The 21,421-nt window shown below is 29.5% G+C and overlaps 1 protein-coding gene across 1 annotated transcript in view; it reads right to left on the bottom strand.

Annotated features, from left to right (window-relative positions):
- The window catches only part of LOC123290787, a 479,121-nt gene that overhangs the window by 421,486 nt on the left and 36,214 nt on the right, over positions 1-21,421 (bottom strand). The window contains exon 2 of the mRNA XM_044871115.1: positions 7,931-7,971. The gene's annotated coding sequence lies outside the window, so the exon portion shown is untranslated. The remainder of the gene's footprint in view (positions 1-7,930; positions 7,972-21,421) is intronic.

Below are 21,421 nucleotides of genomic sequence, written 5' to 3'. Positions count from 1 at the left end.
ACTTTTACAAAATCTCTTACATAATTACTTTATTAACTAATTTATGATTATTAACTTCCCAGAGGAAGTTAATGTAATGAGACCGAATTTCCAGTTTTACATATTTCTACGGTTTCAAGGCCGCAATATCCTAATCAAACCTTTTAAATGTGATGTATGTGTGGGTGTGAACGAATGTGCGTATGTGCGTATGTTCGGATTCGGATTCTTTTGCCTCGATTATCTCGCGAACCAATTATGATATTAACACGTGACTGGGCTTATTCGACGCGTAATCGCGTATGTAAGATCTGAAAGAGTTTTCAGCTGAATTATTAGCCGATATTAGGAGCAGTTTTTTAATGGTAATAAAAAAACTGGAAAAAACTGAATAAACCGAATCTGAAAAGTGAATAAAATACACCATTTATCTATGGAGATAATGATCGTTCCAGCATAAGCTGCAGTACATGCTCGAAGAATAATCTTTGAAGGCTAACAAGACCTTTTTTTGATGTTTTTTCCCTCTCTGGGAAGTTGGACTACAGGGGACGATTTATTAATAATTGAAATATCACTAGAAATTGATAACTATTTATAATTCTACAAACCAACTCAAGGTTAAACCATAAATTTTGCAAACCATAACAATTACCTCATTATCCAACATTAAAATATGAAAAGAAAAGTAGAAACAAAAATAAGAAAATAACAACGTTATTATTTTAAATAAATTAATATAAAAACGCACATTAACAAACAAATAACGTTACATAACCTAAAATATAAAAAAAATCCTAAAAACAATGTTTCAAAATGATGTTTTTAGTTAAATGTTTTTATTACTTTTTATTATATAAAAGGCACATGAAAGAGTACAACAAACACAAATGGATCAAGGCCCTTTAACGTTTTATGTACGTTCAACATTTATTTCTTTTTACAAATTTTATTATATAACATCTAATGAATTAGTTTGAAATAGGCGTTTATTATTATATCATAAAAAAAGGTTACTAATTTGTTCTATTGTTATCTCCACTCACACACAACGAACACAACTCGAAAACTTTTACCGAACTCTTCTTGTTTGCTTTACGTTTATATCTTTTTGTGTTCGTTATTATGTAACATATACAAATTGATCTATTTTATTTGGTAAACAAGTAAAAGTAAAAAATAAACAGCTAGCGTTCTTCGAGCGTTTCCATACTTTGTGGGCATACTGAATGTGTACTTAAATGTTGAGGCGGATTAGTGTGCAATTTTGAAAAGGCTGTAAAAAATTCCAATAATTTCAAAATCAAAGTGTACTGTGTTTTAAAGACTTGTATCATGTTTTCTTGTCGCCTTTACTGTCACGTTATATGTTGCCATTCGATCAGTAACGAATAAGCAGTGGTTATATAAGCATTGCTCTAATGCCGTGAAAGCGTCTAGCAAAGCTTCGCTAGTGAGCACTGAGTGGGTTCGATAGGAAGTGTTTCTGATTCCACTGGCAATACCTCCTAATGAAAACCCAAGTAATCAAAACGCTCAGAATTGGAATTCGAAAGTGCAAAAGAAATTGTTTAACGACTTTCTTTAAGCATACATATACTGTAGAAAAGCTACATTTCCATGAATCCGATACTCGAGCCGTGGCTTAAATCTCAATGTCACTCATAACCAAGCACACTTTTGTCCATGTACAACAATAGCCTTTTGTAATTCTATGAAATTAATCATACAATTTCCACTTTAATTTAGGCTTGCGGTCTTAACGATGTTCCAGCATGGTATTTGCAGTTTCTATGTTAAAGCAATGGTACAATTTTTTTTTCGACAGAATTTAACGAAAAATTAAATTTAAGAATTTAATAATGCTTACTATTAATTCCCAAAGTTTCAGAAATGTTGACCGTTTAAAATGGGAAATAATTATGCCAACGTCCCAATTTCGATCAATTTACGTCAAAATTAATATCTCGAAAGTGAAAATTAATTTCTAAATTTTTTTTTTCGAATTTTATTGTATAAACATTTTTTTCTACTTTTTCTTCAATATATAATAATATCATAAAAAATAGTTGGAGAGACCAGACATTTTACATGCTTTAAATGGGACATGACCCTCAAAATCGCGAACTTTGTCTTTAAATATCTCGCGATCTAAACGGTCAAAAATTATGAAATTTTAGGAATTCATAAATAAAGCTATTATAAACCCGAGAAAAAAAATTCGGCCAAATCTGTCGAAAAGTGATTTCATGCTGGTACTACCTTAATTTACCATGGATAATGAATAATTTACTAATGTGATTTGAACAATTCCAGAAAAAAAATTGACTTCAATTAACTTGCGCTTTCTTTAATTTAAAATCGGTGGACTGATGTCTTATTGTTTTTTTTTTTTTTTTTTTGCAAGTTATTTTATTGGTTTGATACTCTTTTTCACCTCTTTGATAAAAATTTTTAGTGACTATTATAAATCAACATGTACTTTCTTACATAACAGGAATAGAACATACAAGAAAGTTGTTTAAGTTGTTAGAGATACATCCAGATGACTTAATAAATATGCATAAGCGAGATCTGTAAATTTTCCTCTAAATTACCCAGTGGGCATTTTATACATTATTATTTGTAGTTAGTTCTCTCGATAAGTATAACAAATATAAACCCTTATACATAAAGTTATATAATATTTATTATATATATTTAGTGTGTAATGATTCTAGATATGGTTTGTTTTAACTTTTTATGGACAATTACCATTAAACGTTCAAATAAATATTATGAAATATATTTTCTAAATCCTAAGAATTTAAAAAAAAATTATTTCTTAAATAAAATTTCCTACTTAAGATAGTTCGCCCGTTATAGTCAAGTCCATAAAAACATGCTCTGTGTCCTCTTTTTTTTTCAAAACAAAGTATTGAAACATTAATTTATGACGAATTTATTAAAATTTAAACTAATGAAGCAGTTGTGTGTGTGTGTGTGTGTGTTGAGTATATGCAATAGATGTAATGTCTTAATATTATACTCTGATATCAAATTTAGTGCATATTCGGAATTATTTGCAACAATATGCGGAATTATTTGCAACAATTCAAAAATTTTGTGTGAATTTGTAGTCCTGAGGTGGTCCAACAACACTGAGCAAGGGTGCTATTGAGCGAGAGTTACACTTTTTAAGTAATGGACGCGACAAATTTGAACCAACTTAAAATTTATGATTAACTGCTTTTGTAATCGATTCTCAGAAGGAGATAATTTACTCTCCGATACTGTCGAATTGAATTCGGCATTAAACTGAAGATACGTATTTGAAGTCTGACATTTTGGAAATTTCACTACGTACACGATAGTTAGTTGTGTGCCATGGTGAAGACTCGATTATATTCTAATTAGAATCAGTAAAAAGCAAATATTCATTAATTTTAGGCAAGTATTTAAATTAGTAATTTATCGGCCCATAACTTTAAAAAGGACACCTCAATATCAACTTTGCTGAATGTTGTAAGGTTTTTTCCGGATAGTGTCATAAATAAATACGGTTTTGTTTAGAAATCTTTGTTGAAAATATGCTGAACCGCTTCTAATCAAATATATCTCAAGCCACTATCTATAAAAAAAAAATAGAAAACTACATAGCCATGCCAAATTGATATCTTTTATTGCTTCAAAGCGTTATGAATAGTAATTCGAAGCAACAACGATTTCTATTTCGTTTAAGAGAATTGCTTCCATTTCATGAAGAAAAACACACTTACTCATCAATTAAATGATGACGTAATTTGTTGAAAATTTTTGTGATATATATCAGTTCACATACTTTGTTTACCATTATACAAAATACAGAATATTTAAACGTTTTGTAGTTTGCAAAATTTGTTTGGTTAAATATAAATTACCTTAAAGGCAACATAATAGTGAATTAAGCCTTATATTTAATGTATTTAATACCAAAAGAATAATAACTATGTAATCGAAATTATTTGGAAAAAATAATTTTACAATAAATCAACATATCGTTATTCAAATTTATTGTTAATTTGTTTTGAGTATAAAAACCAAGGCTTAGACTTTTTATAAATAATTAATTAATATTCTTAGTAAATAATAAGCCCAAAAAATGTTTTTTTAAGGAATTTTTTAACTGTATAAACTCGGCGAGGAAAACCCTAAAACCTTTTACCATTTATTGAATCTGTGGCGTAGATTCCTTCCTATGAAACCATATCTGGCCATGGCTAGGCAAGGTTAGGTTAGAGTAACTGTCCTGGGGTGTGCTACTCTTAGACTAAAAGAGGGTTGACCCACCCCCGGCATCAACTCCATGAACCATTTGAGGCTGTTTAAGAACAGCAGGAGAGATTTGACGTCAACGGACCAACGAGACCCAGGAGTTCGTCAAAGAAAGATGACTCAATTGAGTCCACTTCCTCGTGGCAAGATCTGCACAGTGATAGAGGAGATAAACCCCCCCCTTACCCCCTTCCCCTCACTGGAACAGCTCCTGCAAATACTTAGAATCACTGGTAAATCCAGCCGTGTAGCATATCTCCCACCTATCCAGTGACCTGTAATATCCGAAACAAGTAAAATTTGCTTAAAAAAGCGAGAAAAGATCTTCAAAACGTCTTCGGTCGATTGTTTGTCTAGGACATCCTATTTTAGTAGCAACAAGTAGGTCGCAAAGGAATCTCCCGGAATCTTCACAATTCCCTGAAATATCCCTGTGTCTCGGTACATATCGGACCATATGTTTTTTCAAACTTTTTTCAAATTTCTTTGAATGACTAAATGACTTTAAATGACTAAAATTGACTACTTTTTGTTTAACCAGAATGGTTGATTACTGCGGACATAGAGATCTTCCTGTTCGAATTTCTGTGCAAAGAATCTCTGACATATTTTTATTTCAATAATAATGATACATCGTGTATATTGGACATGTGAGCATCGTATAAAATAATTTGATTTTAATCTTGTCATACTATACAATTAATGATTATATCACTAATTTCTATAATAAATTGACAACCAATCATAATTTAGTTCACTTGCATATAATAATAATAAATAATGTTAAATTAATAAACATTTCATTATACATTTTAAAATTACAGTCATGCTGTGATACGTTTGATGTATGAGCTGAAAAATTTAATATAATAATTATATTATACCAAGCGCCACCACTTGTCAAATTTTTATCGTGCGCTGGACTTGAGGATTTTTAGGACAATAATGTACCTCAAATCATGGTAGTTTCTAACAAATATTGCTATTTATGTGCAAAAAAGTAAATGAAGGCTAAGTTTACTTACTAAAAGGCAAGCAACCGCAAAGAATCTAATAAAATAAACATCTTAAAAATCGAATATTGCATTTTAATTTTTTTTAAATTTCTGTTTCGAAAACTAAGCGGCTAGAAAAAAAGGCAATGAGTACTTTTTTGCTTAAAATTGATCAAAAAATACAAAAAAAAAAATTTTTATTTTGATAAACTTCCAAATTTTTTATTATGGACTTTCTTCGGAAATTCACTAAAAATATATATGATTTTTGACACAACAAGTTCAACATCCATATTCTTGAACCTTCATCGACATCATCCTCCTTTTATTGATATACTATGTTCCTTATTCCTTTTTCCGTGGATGAGTCCGGTATTCCCAATGAGGCTGTGATCTTGTGATTACAGTACCCGCTCCTCTTTTGGAGAGAAGTCTGATCGCAACCCAGTCATGTGAGTACATTTTTTTAGCTTTAATTTAAAAAAATTAAATTTTGTTTTTAAATTGAACATGAATTAGAGCAAAAAGAACATAGTTCCTGCCGAGTGTCACCTCCCGTTCTTTTTTTTCAATCGATTTTTTCGATTTTAAATATTGTGACGAAAAATATTAAGGAGATAAATAATATTAAAGATATTGAATCACTGATACATCCTAAAACTAAAACTTTATTCGCAAAACCACAGTGAAAATTGAAATTTACAACTGCAAGAAGGCTAACGCACGATAAAAGTTCGGTCAGGTTAGGCTCTTGGTTCATATTCACATACATAGAACTGCTACCCACATGCAAAAACAATTATTAATTATTATTATAATAATTATGATTACAAACAATAATTATGAAATTATGATAAATTGTGTTTGGCAAGTGGTAATCGATGTTGTTTGGTAACATATGCAAATAAATATCAAATAAATATACATTTCAAAGTGTATATATATATATAAATAAAATTAAATCATATAAATTGTATTTATAATTAAGATAGGGGGTTTCATTAAGAATGATACTTTTTAAAATTTTAATCAAGAAACAACTCAACATTTAAAACTGAATAAATAAATTGTGCTTTGTTTTGAAGGTTTGACAATAAAGTTTTGTTATGAACAAAATTTTTTGAAAAAGGAAAAAATGGCGTCTATTTTCTTTGAATGAATTAATTAATTTTTTTAATTGGAATATTATATATGAATTTATCAGCAAAGTGAACACTCAAAAAATAATTCAAGCCACAGAAGAAGCCTGCACATTCAGCAACATAACTTAATGTCCAAGCTACAAAATATAAAACAATTTACTTTGATTTTTTTTACTTAAATTCTGAAAAGTATCACTCGTAATGAAAAACCATTTATAAAAATTATTACAAATTAATTAATCATTGGTTTGAAAATAATTGTCATTAAAATCTTTGAATGAATATGTTAGTTTTTTCTTTGATCTGAGGATATATTCAGATCTGTTAATTTTACAATTTTCTATATTAAATGTATACATTATTATGCAATAATTACAAGCCTTTTAATTAAATAAAAGCTTTATTTGAAACCTTTTGCTAGCATTTCACGACTTGAAAATTTCACTCGAAAAATAATTTTCTACTATCTGGTAGCTGTGATGGGTGTTACGTGTAACATGTTATGTTACGTTACGTTCTGAATTCAAATTGAGGCTTTTTCAGTTTACGAGGGATTACGAAGAATCAGGGCCAAAATTCATTCAGAATGACGAAGACATTGCAAAATTGCGAAGCTCGAAAACATAATAAATTGTGTAAGGCTTTACCTCGGAAACTTTACTCAAAAACTACTACTTTAAAAACATCCTGAGAAGGTACACTCAAAAACTAGTCCTTTCGGGTTATAATCGCCAAAATCTGAAAAAAGCCAAAATTTTTCACGGCCGAAAAAAAGCGAAATTTTTCAAATTTTTCGATATCTGGCAAAAGATCGATTTTCGATTTCTGGCCGAAAGCAGCGCTCGATGTCACAAACTATAATTATTCATTGTGCCAACACCATAAACAAGCCTGCAAAAAAATAGAAGCGTCGGATTTGACGCAAACCACCCCGTACTTTCAGACGTCAAGGTTACTGGATTAATAACCAAAATTAAGTTAAAAGAAGCACGTTGCTGTTTTGTTTGACTGAAGAAGTATGTACGGGTAACAACAATGCGTACGTACATGGTCGTCGTTATAGCCCATATGTCAATTTATAATTCCAATGAATTTGGTCTCTTTAGCCAATATGTCGTTTTAACCGAAGCTTTTATTGACGATTAATTCAGATATGTGTTTATATAAGGATACGACTGGGATCTTTTTCATTTTGTCGTTAAACCCGACGTCGTTATAACCAATACTGACTGTACAACACATCACTTCTTTTTCAAGTAAGTAATAATAATTTTAAAATTATCATTTTCCTGCTTCAAAATTACATCGTAAAGGAATGAAAAATATTCATTTGAATATACAATGACAAAATCTTTTACCACAATAAAAAACCAGGATTCTGAAGACGGTTAAAATATAAACCTTTTGCATTTTAAATGACTATATTAACGAAACGTTGACAATTTGTTGTAAAACACTTTTGATTGAGATGAGATAAACGCATAAATAATGAACGCAGAAAATAAAAATATTTCTACTTACAAATTCTGATGTCAATTCAAGCAAAAAACGCTGACACAATTCTGTAACACAAAAAGAAAAAATATATCGTAAAAAGAATATCAAAATTATTTTGTGTGCCAAAACATTGTAAACTAAATCAATATTATTCTGTCAATTTAGAAATACGCCAAGTGAATTGTCGGGGAAATGAAGTGGCATCTTGTGTGACATATTTTTATTCACTGTGAGTTTTTATTCAAGTAAAATATTTATATGTTGCTTAAGGGAATAAACGAAAAATATGGTGTGGTTTAAGAAACTCGAGACAATTAAATATTTAGAAACCTGGATGTTCCTCAAGATTAGTAGAAAGTGACAAATTTTTTACATCAAAAGTGTATTCAATAGAGAACTTACATTAATTTCTTTGAGGTCACTGGCGTTTGAGTTTATTGTTAGGAAAGCACTGGTATTAAATTTTATTTTAGAAAAAAAGACATACCTTCTTAGAAAGTATGGAAACATATTTCCCCTAACATTGGGCATTTCATAACGTTTTAATATGTGTAATATAATCAATGGCGCTGGAAATAATTTCTCGAAAAGGAGTCTGGACCACTGAGATATGGGCTGGTGGTTTCCCAATTTGTACAAAGATATTTTTGTAAACACCCCCCCCCCCTGCAATTACCTTTTTGTAGCCTGCAATTTCTTCGGATTTTGTATAAACAAGTCAAAATAATTTCAGAGATTTAATGAATATTTCAATCAAAGTAGGTACATAAGTGCAAAAGCATCGACGTAAACAAGACAAAAATCCTGGAACAAAAATTTCGAAATTCTACGGCTGATCGCCTTGATTGACTTATGCAAAATACAAGCTTATCTATCAATGCATAACTTGATACATTGAGAATGGTATAATTTGCTCATATTATATAAACTAAATCATCTTATACGGGTTATTAAATATTTAGATTATACTTTATTTTTGTTTTACAAAGTTTAAAAATTTGTAAGCTGTTCGTCTAGTTTCATTTTTTATTTTCAATTGAACTGATATAAACAACGAAAGAAAAATGATTTTTCTTTTCACAAAAAAATTATCAAAATTTATAAAATATTAAATCAAAATTGTTTCAATTCATATGAATTTATTCAAAATAATAAATCGAACATTTTTAAAGGAAAAATTTTTCAGCTGTAGTAGAAGTTGTAGTGATATAAATTCAAACTAAAGGAAGCCCAGTTAAAAAGAGGCAAAGATTTTCTGATTTCATAAATATGACGATATTTCCCGAAGCCATTTCATATATATAATATTTATCATCCATCATATTTACTAAGCCTAAAAATTTTCCACTGCTACATTTCATGATGCACATAACGCCTAGCCAGCAAAAAATTAATTTAACACCATAAATGCAATCCAATTTATTTTATAAGCAAAACATAAGTACGCATGTTTTTCGAGTCAAGAGTTTACGGTTATTTAAAATAATCTACGTTATTATATCTTGTTTAAATGAAATACATATCAAGGTATATTAAATTTAGTCCTAAGTTTGTAACGAATAAGAATATTGTTGATATGAACAAAATATTGCTAAAGGTGCTTATAAAATCGCATATTTAGTTCATTCCCGTTCGTGCGCCCGTTCTTCCATCTACACGCTTGTTCAGGACGTAAAAAGTGAGTTTGAGTTCGTAAAATAAGTCAATCGGGTCATGGGTTCGAAGGAACTTATGAATGTTCCTTATGTGAGAATATGCTACTTTTGATTTAGACATTTTCTCATAAATAGCATTGTTTTTCCGTGAGGAACCAAATAAGCTCAAAACTTTGGTGTCCATTTTCTCCAAAACTCTAAAAGATATAGAGATACAAAATTTTTATGTAGCTCCAACTGGTAAGTTTTTCTTGATAATACTTCAAAAATTTTTCGAAAATTTGAGCACATGGCGGCTGGACTTTCCGCCAGGCCATATGTTGATATTTTTATTTATTTTTAATAATGCAAGCACTGACATTCAACATTTTCAAAATATTTTAACAATTAATTTAGACAAACTAATAAATGTTTTGTTTCACTTGTTCTCAATTACATTCAGTTTTTTAAATATTAATCATTTTTCTAAAGAGTACATTGAACTTCATTGAATATTTCATCCCAATTGAAAGCGATATCTACCAGCGTATTTACAATAAAAATATATAATACGAAAAGATGCTATTTAAAATTATATAGCTAAAACCAAAAATGTCATTGCCATGTTAAAACATTTTATCTTTTGTATGATTTAATAAAATATGATACGATTTTTTTTCTTTCCCCTTCAAATCAATTATAATATAACAGACGCCAAGTATATACCAAGTACTCTGTCATTCACAGACAAACATAATGAACGAAACGTGAGTAATTATTATCTTTTAAGGTAGAAATATCATGGTAACAGACTGATAAAGACTGATTAGACTATTTATTGCGTGCAAAAAGTTATAAACTAGACCAGCCGCCGAGTTTTTGTTTCGTTAAAAATATACAATATTTACAAACATTTAAGGATGTAAAGGCTTTTAGATTTTAGAGGGATGCTGCAAATTTTAGAGGGTGTTGCCCAATTATTTAAATAAATGAATTACTTCAAAAGTAGGCATGTTCAACATAGGTCATATGGAAAAAAGGTAGATGGATGATGTGTTTTGTTTTAAACCTTTATAAATTATTGAAAACAAAAAAAACCCCATTGTATCCAACTAATTAAGGATGTATGAGCACGGTAGTGGGGACACAAATTTAAAGAGAGTAATTTTTCAAAATAATGAAAATTGAAAAATTATTTAGCTTTCGATATTTCGAAAACCAAGGCAGATATCGAAAAATTGTATTCTTATTTTTTGTCTACATTCATGAAGTTACAGCAAAATTAATCATCAAATTTGAAAATAAGGTACAAATAATTTCAACCACAAGTCTAAACTTGCCTTGGCGCTCTAACTACTTTAATCGAACTTATCAACTATATATTCTGCTCTTCTTATTTAGTACTTTTGAGACACTCCAATTAGAACGTATATAGTTTCAAAACAATTTACATAAAAATCAACCGTTAATTTTCTGAATAGATACCGTATTCAGTCTACCTTAACGTAATAACCATGTTTTAGCATATGAGATGGTAATGATATACTTAATGAATGCATGTTATAATAATAAACTCAATGAACCATCTACTTGATAATGATAATTAGGTATCAACATGATAATGTACGCTATGATAATATTAATAAAACTCTATCCATTATCATTCGTGAACACAAGTCTGTATCGACGAGTGTGAAATGTCAACACTCTTTAACACCGTGGTGTCACGCAAGAGATAACAGAATTGTACTTCGTAATTAACTTTTTAATTAATTAAATTTTTATTTATTTTAATGCCATCATTTTGGGATTTTGGCGCTCAAAAATACCACTTTTACAAGTCGGATAATTACATGAGACCATGAGACCAAAGTTCTAGAGTGAAATTTCGATTTTAGCCTTATGCATTATCACTACACTGAATGAGAGTAAAAATATATTGAGAGATATATTGAGCAATAGAGGTCCATCTTTAAGGTCATATTTTTCTCTCGTTTGATAGTATTTATTGAATTTTATTATAACTTCAGGAATCAAGCCGAAAAATAAGAATAAATTTTTTCGATAGCTGTCTTGGTTTTCGAAATATCGAAAGCTAAATAATTAAACAAAATTTTCGATATTTTGAAGATTATTCCAGATATCGAAAAGTTTCATTCTTACTTTTCGTCTTATATAGTCAAGTTATTACATAATTCAACTTCAAAATTGATAAAAAAAATATTGTTTTTTTAAACTGTGTCCCCACTACCGTGCTCATACATCCTTAATTAGTCATGCGCAGATGGTTTTTTTGTTTTCAATAATTTATTGAGGTTTTAACTTTAATTTAAATAGTTTTTTTAATGTCCACCGGCTATACTTTTGGAGAAATTTATTTATTTAAATAATCGGGCAACACCCCCTAAAATTTTCAGTTTTGATTCAGATTTAGTCCAAATTCATATAACGAAAAAAAAATCAAGCCTTTTATCCAAAATTTCTCTGGCGCTCGTACATCCTTAATAGAGCGAGCAAGACAGCTGGGCAATAGATACTGTCAAATGACACTTAATGAAAACTAACCCAAGTTTTAGACAGATTTTCAATTATTTTATTTCTACCCCGAACCAACAGCAAGAGTATACACTACTTTTGCCCACTATTTTTGAACTAAGCATCATTAAATCAGGCAATTTATAAATCAACAGAATTGCAATTAATATTACAAACCAACAACAACTATTGACAAAGAACCATTCCCAAACCTTATATTTATTAGTTTTAGCACACATTTATCAAGCACAGGGTGTCTGGGCTAGACAAATAACGTTATTGATATTCCATAAAAAATTATCTATAAAACCAATTATCTTAAAACCTTACTTTTAAAAAGTATACTTTTAAAATTACCTTACATTATCCACTTGCTTAGCAACCAATAATAATGTAGGCAAGCACAACATTCTTGTAAAAAAAAACTCATCAAGAAGTCATTCTTTTATAAGAGATATTTTATTTATTATAAACTTTTCTAATATTATTTATAAAAAAACTTTAAAATTGTATCATGTTCAAAAGATGAAGAATTTAAACTTTATTTTTATATTTTTTTTCTTAACTTATACCTTATATATACACTTACTACAATTTTAAATGAAAATAATTACATTTCAGTAAAGAAAAAGTTTATCTGACATACTTTTTTTTTGCTGTATCTTGCTTGTGATTTTTAGATTTCCTCTTACAGGTAGATGATAGCTGTGTATACAGGAAAAAAAAGAAAAATGGTTGTTAATTTTAACAAATATAGCAGTAGTAGTTGTCGTTCTCTTATCAACTGAACAACATAAAAATAAGAAGGTACTTAATATCTTTCTACAAGACAGCAGGATGAAAATTATATCTAACGTGAGTTCAGTTAAATAGGTAACTGAGATCGAAAGAAGTTCATTAAAACGAATCGAAAAAAACGATCGTGGAGACTGTCAACGGAATTGAAAACTTAAAACTTTGGAATAACTGTGTTTTTTTTTTTAATTTTTAAATAATTATATAAATATTTTTTTAACTAATTATACAAAATTATAGTATAAATAATTGAAATTTCATAAATAATAAAAAAAGATCAAGAACACACAGTGCTGATACTTACAAAGGTACGAAAATTTTATTCATTTGACAAAATTTAATTGACTTCTTTCGAAATAATTCCATCCATAAATTGTAATTTCATTCATTTTTTTGGCACGTCAAACAGATGTGTTGGACCTGATTTATGAAGAAAGAGCAAGATAAGAATGATAACCTAAATATTTGAGATTTTAAACTATAAGTTAAATGTCGAATTTATGGAAATCAAATTTAAGATTTTCTTAGTTTTTGTAGATTGTTTTAGCTATCATAATATAACCTATCGTAACAATAAAGTTATTACGAAATGACAGATGAACTGGAAGTTTAAAACTGTCGAAAAGATGGACAATTGAATGTAACATTTTTCAATCTTTGAACAGGTGAAAAATCGCTAATTTTTTCATACAATGTGTTGTCAATGTATGAGCTTTATTGGTGGCGTTTCCATGCTAACGGTTCACTACTTTATTAATGTAACTGGTAGACATATAATTCTATGGATTTTATATATGGTTTACATAAAAAAATTTAAAATATTTTCTAATAAATTTAAATAATTTGTTTTTGAGCAACATCAAGAACTTTGTGAGAATCTTTTGTTCAAGAACTATACCCGCAGTTTTAAAAACTAGAGCACATATTATATAGATAAATTTAAACAAACACTCAAAACTCTGTCAAACAAAACGGGAATGACAATCCAAAGTGTAGAAAACCCGATTGAGGCTGCTACTAATTTAGAAAATATGTAATTTGATTAAATCTCTGATTAAGCTAGCGTGTGACCAGTCATGATAATATAACAAAAAAAAACTGAGAACTAAATACTACTAGGAAAAAATATATGTACACATAATGAATAATTTTTGTTCTTCAATGATTTTAAATGTAGTGGAAAACTTTGTGACTGTCTGTTTAGTTAGACATATACATACATACAACCATTTAGCTACAGAACAAAACATTTTCCTTTTTGTTTTTATTTCATCACCTCCTGTAGATTTTCCTACTTTCATATAGCTATTAATTATTTGAAGATTTGGCTACAATACTCGTACACTTAAAATATCGATAATATGATCAAAAATTAGTCAGTACAAATCAATACTTTCTATAAATGCATGCATCCTCAGTTATTCCAAATAAATCTAGTGCCCAAAAAAGGTACTGGAACAAGATAGAAGCTGTACGACAAGTAGGAATATCAATACTGTAAAAAATTGTATTCGCGTTTACATTGGCTGCTCATGTTCTTATAATAAGCATTTTCTTGATTCAATGATCTCATTTACATACTTATAAAGAACTTTTACTCAAAGTTCACTCATCGATAAATAATAGAGCTTAACGTCTGTTTCTCTGACATATACGCCTCTAACAGAGGCCACTCACATCATTATTTGTGAATCTAAATTTATTAAACTACATCCATATATACATTAACATTTATGTTTATGATGTGAAGGAGGCGGTTTTTCGTTCTTATCCAAGCGACTAAAAAGTCTAAGTAGACAAACGATTAAAGTCCATCAAACAGACACCAAAAACCGACATCTAGGTTACCTTGGAAAGTAAAACTTTTTCAATCAATTCAGGTGTCAATTTGTATTTTTTGTCAAAATTTTATGTTTTATGAATTGCGAAAGCTATCAGAAGTTAAAGAAAAAAGAGATAATTTAAAGTAAGTACAATGCAATTTTTATGTTGTGTCATAATAAATATCCTAATCAAACCAAACGTAATGTACTCACATATTGGGTTGACTACTAAATCATAAGTATGTTTTTTAAACTAAAAGTAGCTATAAAATTAAATTCTTTAAAGAATCAAACAAGTATTTGACTTCTAAAATTAATACCTTAAATTTAAAAAAAATATCTTGTAAATAAAAAAATTATGCGCTACATTTATAATGTACCAAGATATGAAAGGAATATAGTTTCTAATGGGTGTCTCACGACACCTCTCGATCTTTTTTGTATCTTTTTTGGGTCCATGACTGCACTTATTCTTACGTCCTAAAGCTAATTGTCTGACGGCAATTTTAAAAACAATTTTTGTTAACAGATAGATAAATTTTTTGTGGTTTGATTAAGCAGATGAATGTAACATGAGCTCTTACTAAAAACATGTTTTTTTTTATCTTACATTCATAAAACTGGTCGTACATATTACGTGCGGTTACGTGTAAGTATATACATAAAAATACAAAAACAAAAACATAGCAATACATAAAATCGCATTCATTTCTCATTCATTCCACTTTGTTTCAATCAAAACCTCGTCTCTTCATCATCTCGAACAACAGCACTAACGGCAAGAATGATAACTCTCTTACAAAAATATGTGTTCGAGTGAATTATATACTATAAGGATCATTTACATTAAACCAACTTAAGCTATGGTCGCAATAAGTCATTTTATTTTATTTTGTCGTCAGAAAAATTACCACCTTTCTGTGAAATCTCGAGCTTATTGTGCAAACTAACACACAAAAAATATCAATTAGTCACAAACAAATACTCGTTTATATTTGAACAGAATTCCTGTATTTGTCGCTATGTGCTAGCATTGATCAACTTTCTAGCTGTTTAAACATAATGTAAATATTAGAAGATTTTTTTGCTTTGTGTATCTTTCTAAATGATATTTCACCTTGTTACACGATACATTCGTACGGACTTTCGAGACATCAACAACTATTTCGCCGTATCTATCAACTGTACAAAATATCAAATTCACTGTGTTGTCCATTGATAATCTTTTGTTCTGAGTAATTTTCCGAAATACTCTAGCTAAAACAAAATTAATGTTCTTTTTGACAAAAGTAGTATCAAATATTGAATAAATAGATACAATTCCTGAAAGACTTTTGATATCTTCTCGTAAGTGAATTCTATAAGGATAAGGAGAAACAACAAAGTTTGAAATTTTGTAATTAATATTAGTTTGATATTTTGTAATTAAAACCCGACTGGGTCAAATAAAATCTGAAAAGACAGATACAAGTCCAGTAGTTTACATAGTGACTTTAACAATCGGTTCCCGTTATTGGATAGATTTGAGTTGCTCTAGATTTTAAAAGGTCTCCTATGTTAAAGTCGCCAAGTATACGTAATAAAGATTTAAGTGATCTTGTTCGTAGACCTGAAAACCATTGCCCTTGTAGCATTTTACGGGAAGTTCAATATAAGTCTTTTTACTTTGTTTTAGAGGAAGTTTAAGGATAAAGTCAGGAATTTTTTTACCCAGTTAGCTTTGATTTTCTTGAACACGATTGTTTTAGTCAGAGAACAAACAGATAGAGAGAACACCACTACCCTTAAAATTTATACTTTTTTTTACTCTCTACTCTAACATAACACAATCTTATTTTGTTCGTTTCCTTGAATGACTGCTTTTCCACATATAACACTGATTTATATATATCTACCCATTCATTGTACAACGATACTCTGCTACTTCGACTACTATATGTAGGTACTTTTTGTAGTTCAAGATTTTCTTCACAAAAGTTCAGTGAAGACGAAGATATGAACTAAAACAACAGTTATATACGAGTATTATGTATGTTCCCAAGTAAGTGTTCCATTATGAAAGGTATAACTTTGAACTTAAATTAAAAATTTCTGTATGATATTTTTTAATAAAAATGAGTATTTTTCGCAATTAGTGCAAGAAATTTGCTAAAGTCAGGAGATAGGAAGAGGCAGCTAACCCCTCTTAAAGACTAAAAACGATGTAAGCAAGTGTCAGATTTTGAATGTCTGATTTACAATTACCTCAATAAATAATAAATTCCTTCTATATTTTCATTTTTTAAATTTGTATTTTATTCATTTTAAAACTATAAATGTTATCAACGCACTATGCAGCCCGCCTAGCCCACCAGCTGACTGATACCTTTAAATTTGAGTGATATATGGAGTCGACAAAATGACAATCACAGCTTCACTGGACAGTGCAATTTAATTTATAAAACACAACAAGCAACATTACATGAAATGTTGGACACAGACAGTGGTTGTTGGACACTGTCAAAGTTTAAAGTTGTACCATTCTTAATAGAAAACCCTTTTCAGTATGTATGAATAAGAAAAGTTCTATTTCAAGCATTATATTATAGTTACTATCTTCTATTTTTTTACATTAACACAGTTGTAATCTTACAGTGAAATCGTCTAATGACCTTACTACAGTACGATTTACTATTTTTGATGTAATTATTTTATTCGTCAATCAGAAACCAGAAAAAAGCATGGTTTATGATTTTTTTTTCAGAATTAATCGAATACTAGAGTACAAAATGTTGAGCCGATTTAAATCCTTTCACATCCACGATTTAAGATCAAATTCCTGAAAAAGATGTTTTGACTTTATCAGTTTCAGTTAGAAAAATCTTAGAAAAAAGATCTACCCAATTAAATGAGTTGTCATGTTGCAAGAATTCTCCTTCTTCTCTGTCGATTTTATACATGAAGTACGGCCAAATATAATAACCCCAAATTCTACCTACACTTATGTCAGCTTAACCAGTTTCCATTAATGGCTCCTATGACATAGGGCCTTCTCGAAACTAACTATTTTGAAATTTCTACAAATTTTACCCTGATCATGTCTGTTTCGCTGACATTTCTTCAAGTCGTTTAGCTTCTTCCAGTTTATTTTAATGTTTCTTAGAGAAGTATCGTTTAAAACAATCTCGCAGGTAGCATGAGATACATCTGAATTTCTACATTCTGTAATCTTGAAATTTCAAGACCGCTCATTCAGAGAAGATCTTAGCTATACTGAATCGAATTGGACTCATGTTATTATCGCTTTTAAGATATCAGTCAAAATAGCAAAGAAGCTGCACTATAAAGTTCAATTGTAAATATACGATTCAAAAATGTAAAAAAAGTTTAATTTAATTTTTCACCATTCCAATTTCAAATTTCAAGGCACGTAACAGCGTAAAGTGAAATTCGTCACGTTTAATTATTTTCTCTAAAATATTTTTATTTTTGAAAATGATATCAAAAAATTTATCATTTTTAGCGGTGACATTTGTACTAATTTTCCAACGGGTTTCTGATTTACCAAATGCGCCCATAACATCTAACATCATGCTCGAAAAACAATTTTAATAAAAGAATATCTCAACTAAGAAATATTTTTATACAAGAAAATTAATTTCAGCAGAATTTCAAATACCATCGATAATTTTATCTTTTAAAAGCAAACAGAATGAATCGTTTTAAAACGGAAGAATCTATTATATAATGTTAGAATGTTGTACAAATATGTCTAGAGGCAACTTACTTACTAACTTTGTATATTAGTCCTTCTTCAACTCTTTCCTCTACAAATTCTAACTTCTAGATCCATAATAATGTATGGCTTATTTATTTTATATTTTTAATAGTAGTATTCAGATCTGTTCCACTTCGTAAATTTTATTCTAAAATATTCGTTCCCCCGAACTTCGGTATTCCTAGTACGCTACCTCTTCTACTACCTTTTCTTCAAATCTGAAGCTCTCAAATACAGACATTTCAACAAATCCTTTCAATAAGCTATTTGACTAGTTTCTGAAAGCCATCTTAGACATTATACGCTATTATTAAAGCCCATAAAAAGTGATTACTTTTAATTATTTATTTCTTCAAAAAATACTAATAATGATGTACCTATGCACTAAAATTTGTAACATCAAAACCTGGTCATAAACATACAAAGTTGCATATTTACTATAGTTTTTCATCCGTGAGGTATGACAATGTCGTCTTCTTCTTGCAAATGGGTTTGGTATGTATGGTAATATAATAAATATCGAATATCAGGTCAGAAAGAAAGGTATTCGAAGCCAAAGCAAACTACGCGATTTCTGCAATCTTTAAAAGAAAACCACCCTAAAAGTGATCTCAATCATAGCATAGAAGACAAGCAGGAGAGACGACTTCCCAACAAGAGGCGTGGTCATACGAAAACAACACGCAAAATCTCGCAACATTGGAGAACTGTGATTATGTGTACAGTAAGAAAAGAACAGATATTAACTTGCATAATAAGGTAAATTATCACAAGAAAAGCACGGTATTCTATGAATATACAAATAAACTATTATAAAATATATAATAATATATTGATTAAAATGTTGAAGATGTTTGTATGATTATTATCTTCGATTTCCTGTCTCTACCACCGCATTCTTTGCGACAAACATTATAATTCCTTCACATATAAGTAGTACAAACCGATAATAATAAGTACTCCCAGTTCTATCATCAGATAATATCCGCCTATTTAAATTTTATATCATCCTGTATTAGCAATATATAAAATAGTGTAGCATATATGTCGCAGATGGATTGCCAAATCAAGTGTTTTATATAACCGTTAGTTGTACAACAAAACAGTTTCGTTATGCAAAACAACTACAAGTGAAATTTACAAAAATTTAAAAACCTTCGAACTTTTTGGGTACGAAAACTATTTTAACTATATAAGTCTAAATTAGAGGCTTAAGAATAACAAAGTGAAATAAAATATCAGATAACAGTTTGTCAAAATTATTAAATAAAATGACTAATATGAGTGAAATTTAAAACAGTAACTCAAATGCGCTAAAAATATAAAGAATAAATGTCCTGTTTTGCAGGGCAAGAACTTTAAAAAGCCATGGTTTGAGTATTATTTTTATTTATTTTATTTTACTTTACTTTTTATAATTAATTTATTAAGGTTTTGTAGCCTATTTAGAGTATAATATATTTCTTTGTAAGAGTAATTGTTTACTCATTTTTAATTCATTATGCCCCCCATACACCAAACGCTTACTACGTGACTACAGAAAAACTATTTTGCCTTACGTTCAAACGAGGGTAATAGTGTCATCAAACGTACTGCAATGGCAATCCAGCTGAATCTTTGTCAACGTTTGTGAGTAACGGAACTGTATTATATATTACAGGGCGGTTTTGGAAAACAACTGATTCGGAAATCCATTTGCGACATATATATATGTACACAGTACAGAACCACATATTGAGTTGAGAATGTGTAGTGAAATATAAAATAGAAAACCAGGTCACCAAAGCATAATCAAAGATATTCTATTATATACAAGTGTTAGAGTATCTCATTGCTCGAGCAGTGAGTTCTCAGTACTCTAGTAGTTATAAATAAATAGATACTCATGTAAGATATAAATTTTTCTACTCTTGGTGAACTAGAAAGTGTGAACTAAAATCACACAATATTGGTTACGATTCAATGTCGCTGAAATACAAGAAAAGTATTTTGCCATACGACAATCCTTTCAATGCCTTTAAATATAACCGCGATAACCGGCTTAAACTGATTTTCAGCAGGTGTTAAATAAATAAATGCATATTTAGAAACCGTAATAATTTAAAACATTACTCTTCTAATGTACGAATGAACTGTCTAATAAACAAGTGAAAACAAACAATTGACTGAGTTAATTGTTGAAATACCATGTATAGGCAGTGTTGATAACTCTGTCACATTTCACATACATACATATCTGACATATTTAACTGATATTCTCATATAATGCGCAAGTGTTGATGCGCAATCGTTTGTTTTTTTTTGACGTCATGTAAATAACAAAAGATATTCCTATATTAATACATACTATAAAATTTGTACCTAATTAACGCCCTCGTGGGTAAACAGTGATGTTTACAAAAAAATGTTTCAAACAAAAGTTGTTTATTTTTTTGTAAGGAACATTTTTTACAATTACACTTTTATTCTATCTCTAACGGTTTACAAGATGGGTACTACGGACCCATGACCCAATTGACCCATGTTGCTCATTTACGAACTTGACCTCACTTTTTACGTCCTAAGCACGCTGTAAAAATTTCAGCTTGATATCTCTTTTCGTTTTTGAGTAATCGTGACCACAGACGGACGGACGGACGGACGGACGGCCGGACGGCCGGACGGACGGACAACCGGAAATGGATTAATTAGGTGATTTTATGAACACCTATACCAATTTTTTTTTGTAGCATCAATATTTTTAGGCGTTACAAACTTGGGACTAAACTTATAATACTATGTATATTTCATATATACATGGTATAAAAATAACCTACTCATTTAGAGGTATTTAAAGTGGTTTCTTTCCATAAACCACTGAAGTTTTTTTTTAAATTGAAGTGATTGTATTCAGTCAAATACAATAATTCAATTAGAGGAATACCTCCCTAAAACTTATTCGTTTTAGAATTTTTCGGGCTTTTATCATTTG

Source organism: Chrysoperla carnea, chromosome 1, assembly GCF_905475395.1.
Source record: "Chrysoperla carnea chromosome 1, inChrCarn1.1, whole genome shotgun sequence".
In the NCBI taxonomy this organism is placed as follows: domain Eukaryota; kingdom Metazoa; phylum Arthropoda; class Insecta; order Neuroptera; family Chrysopidae; genus Chrysoperla; species Chrysoperla carnea.
This window is presented reverse-complemented; position numbering and strand designations above follow the sequence as displayed.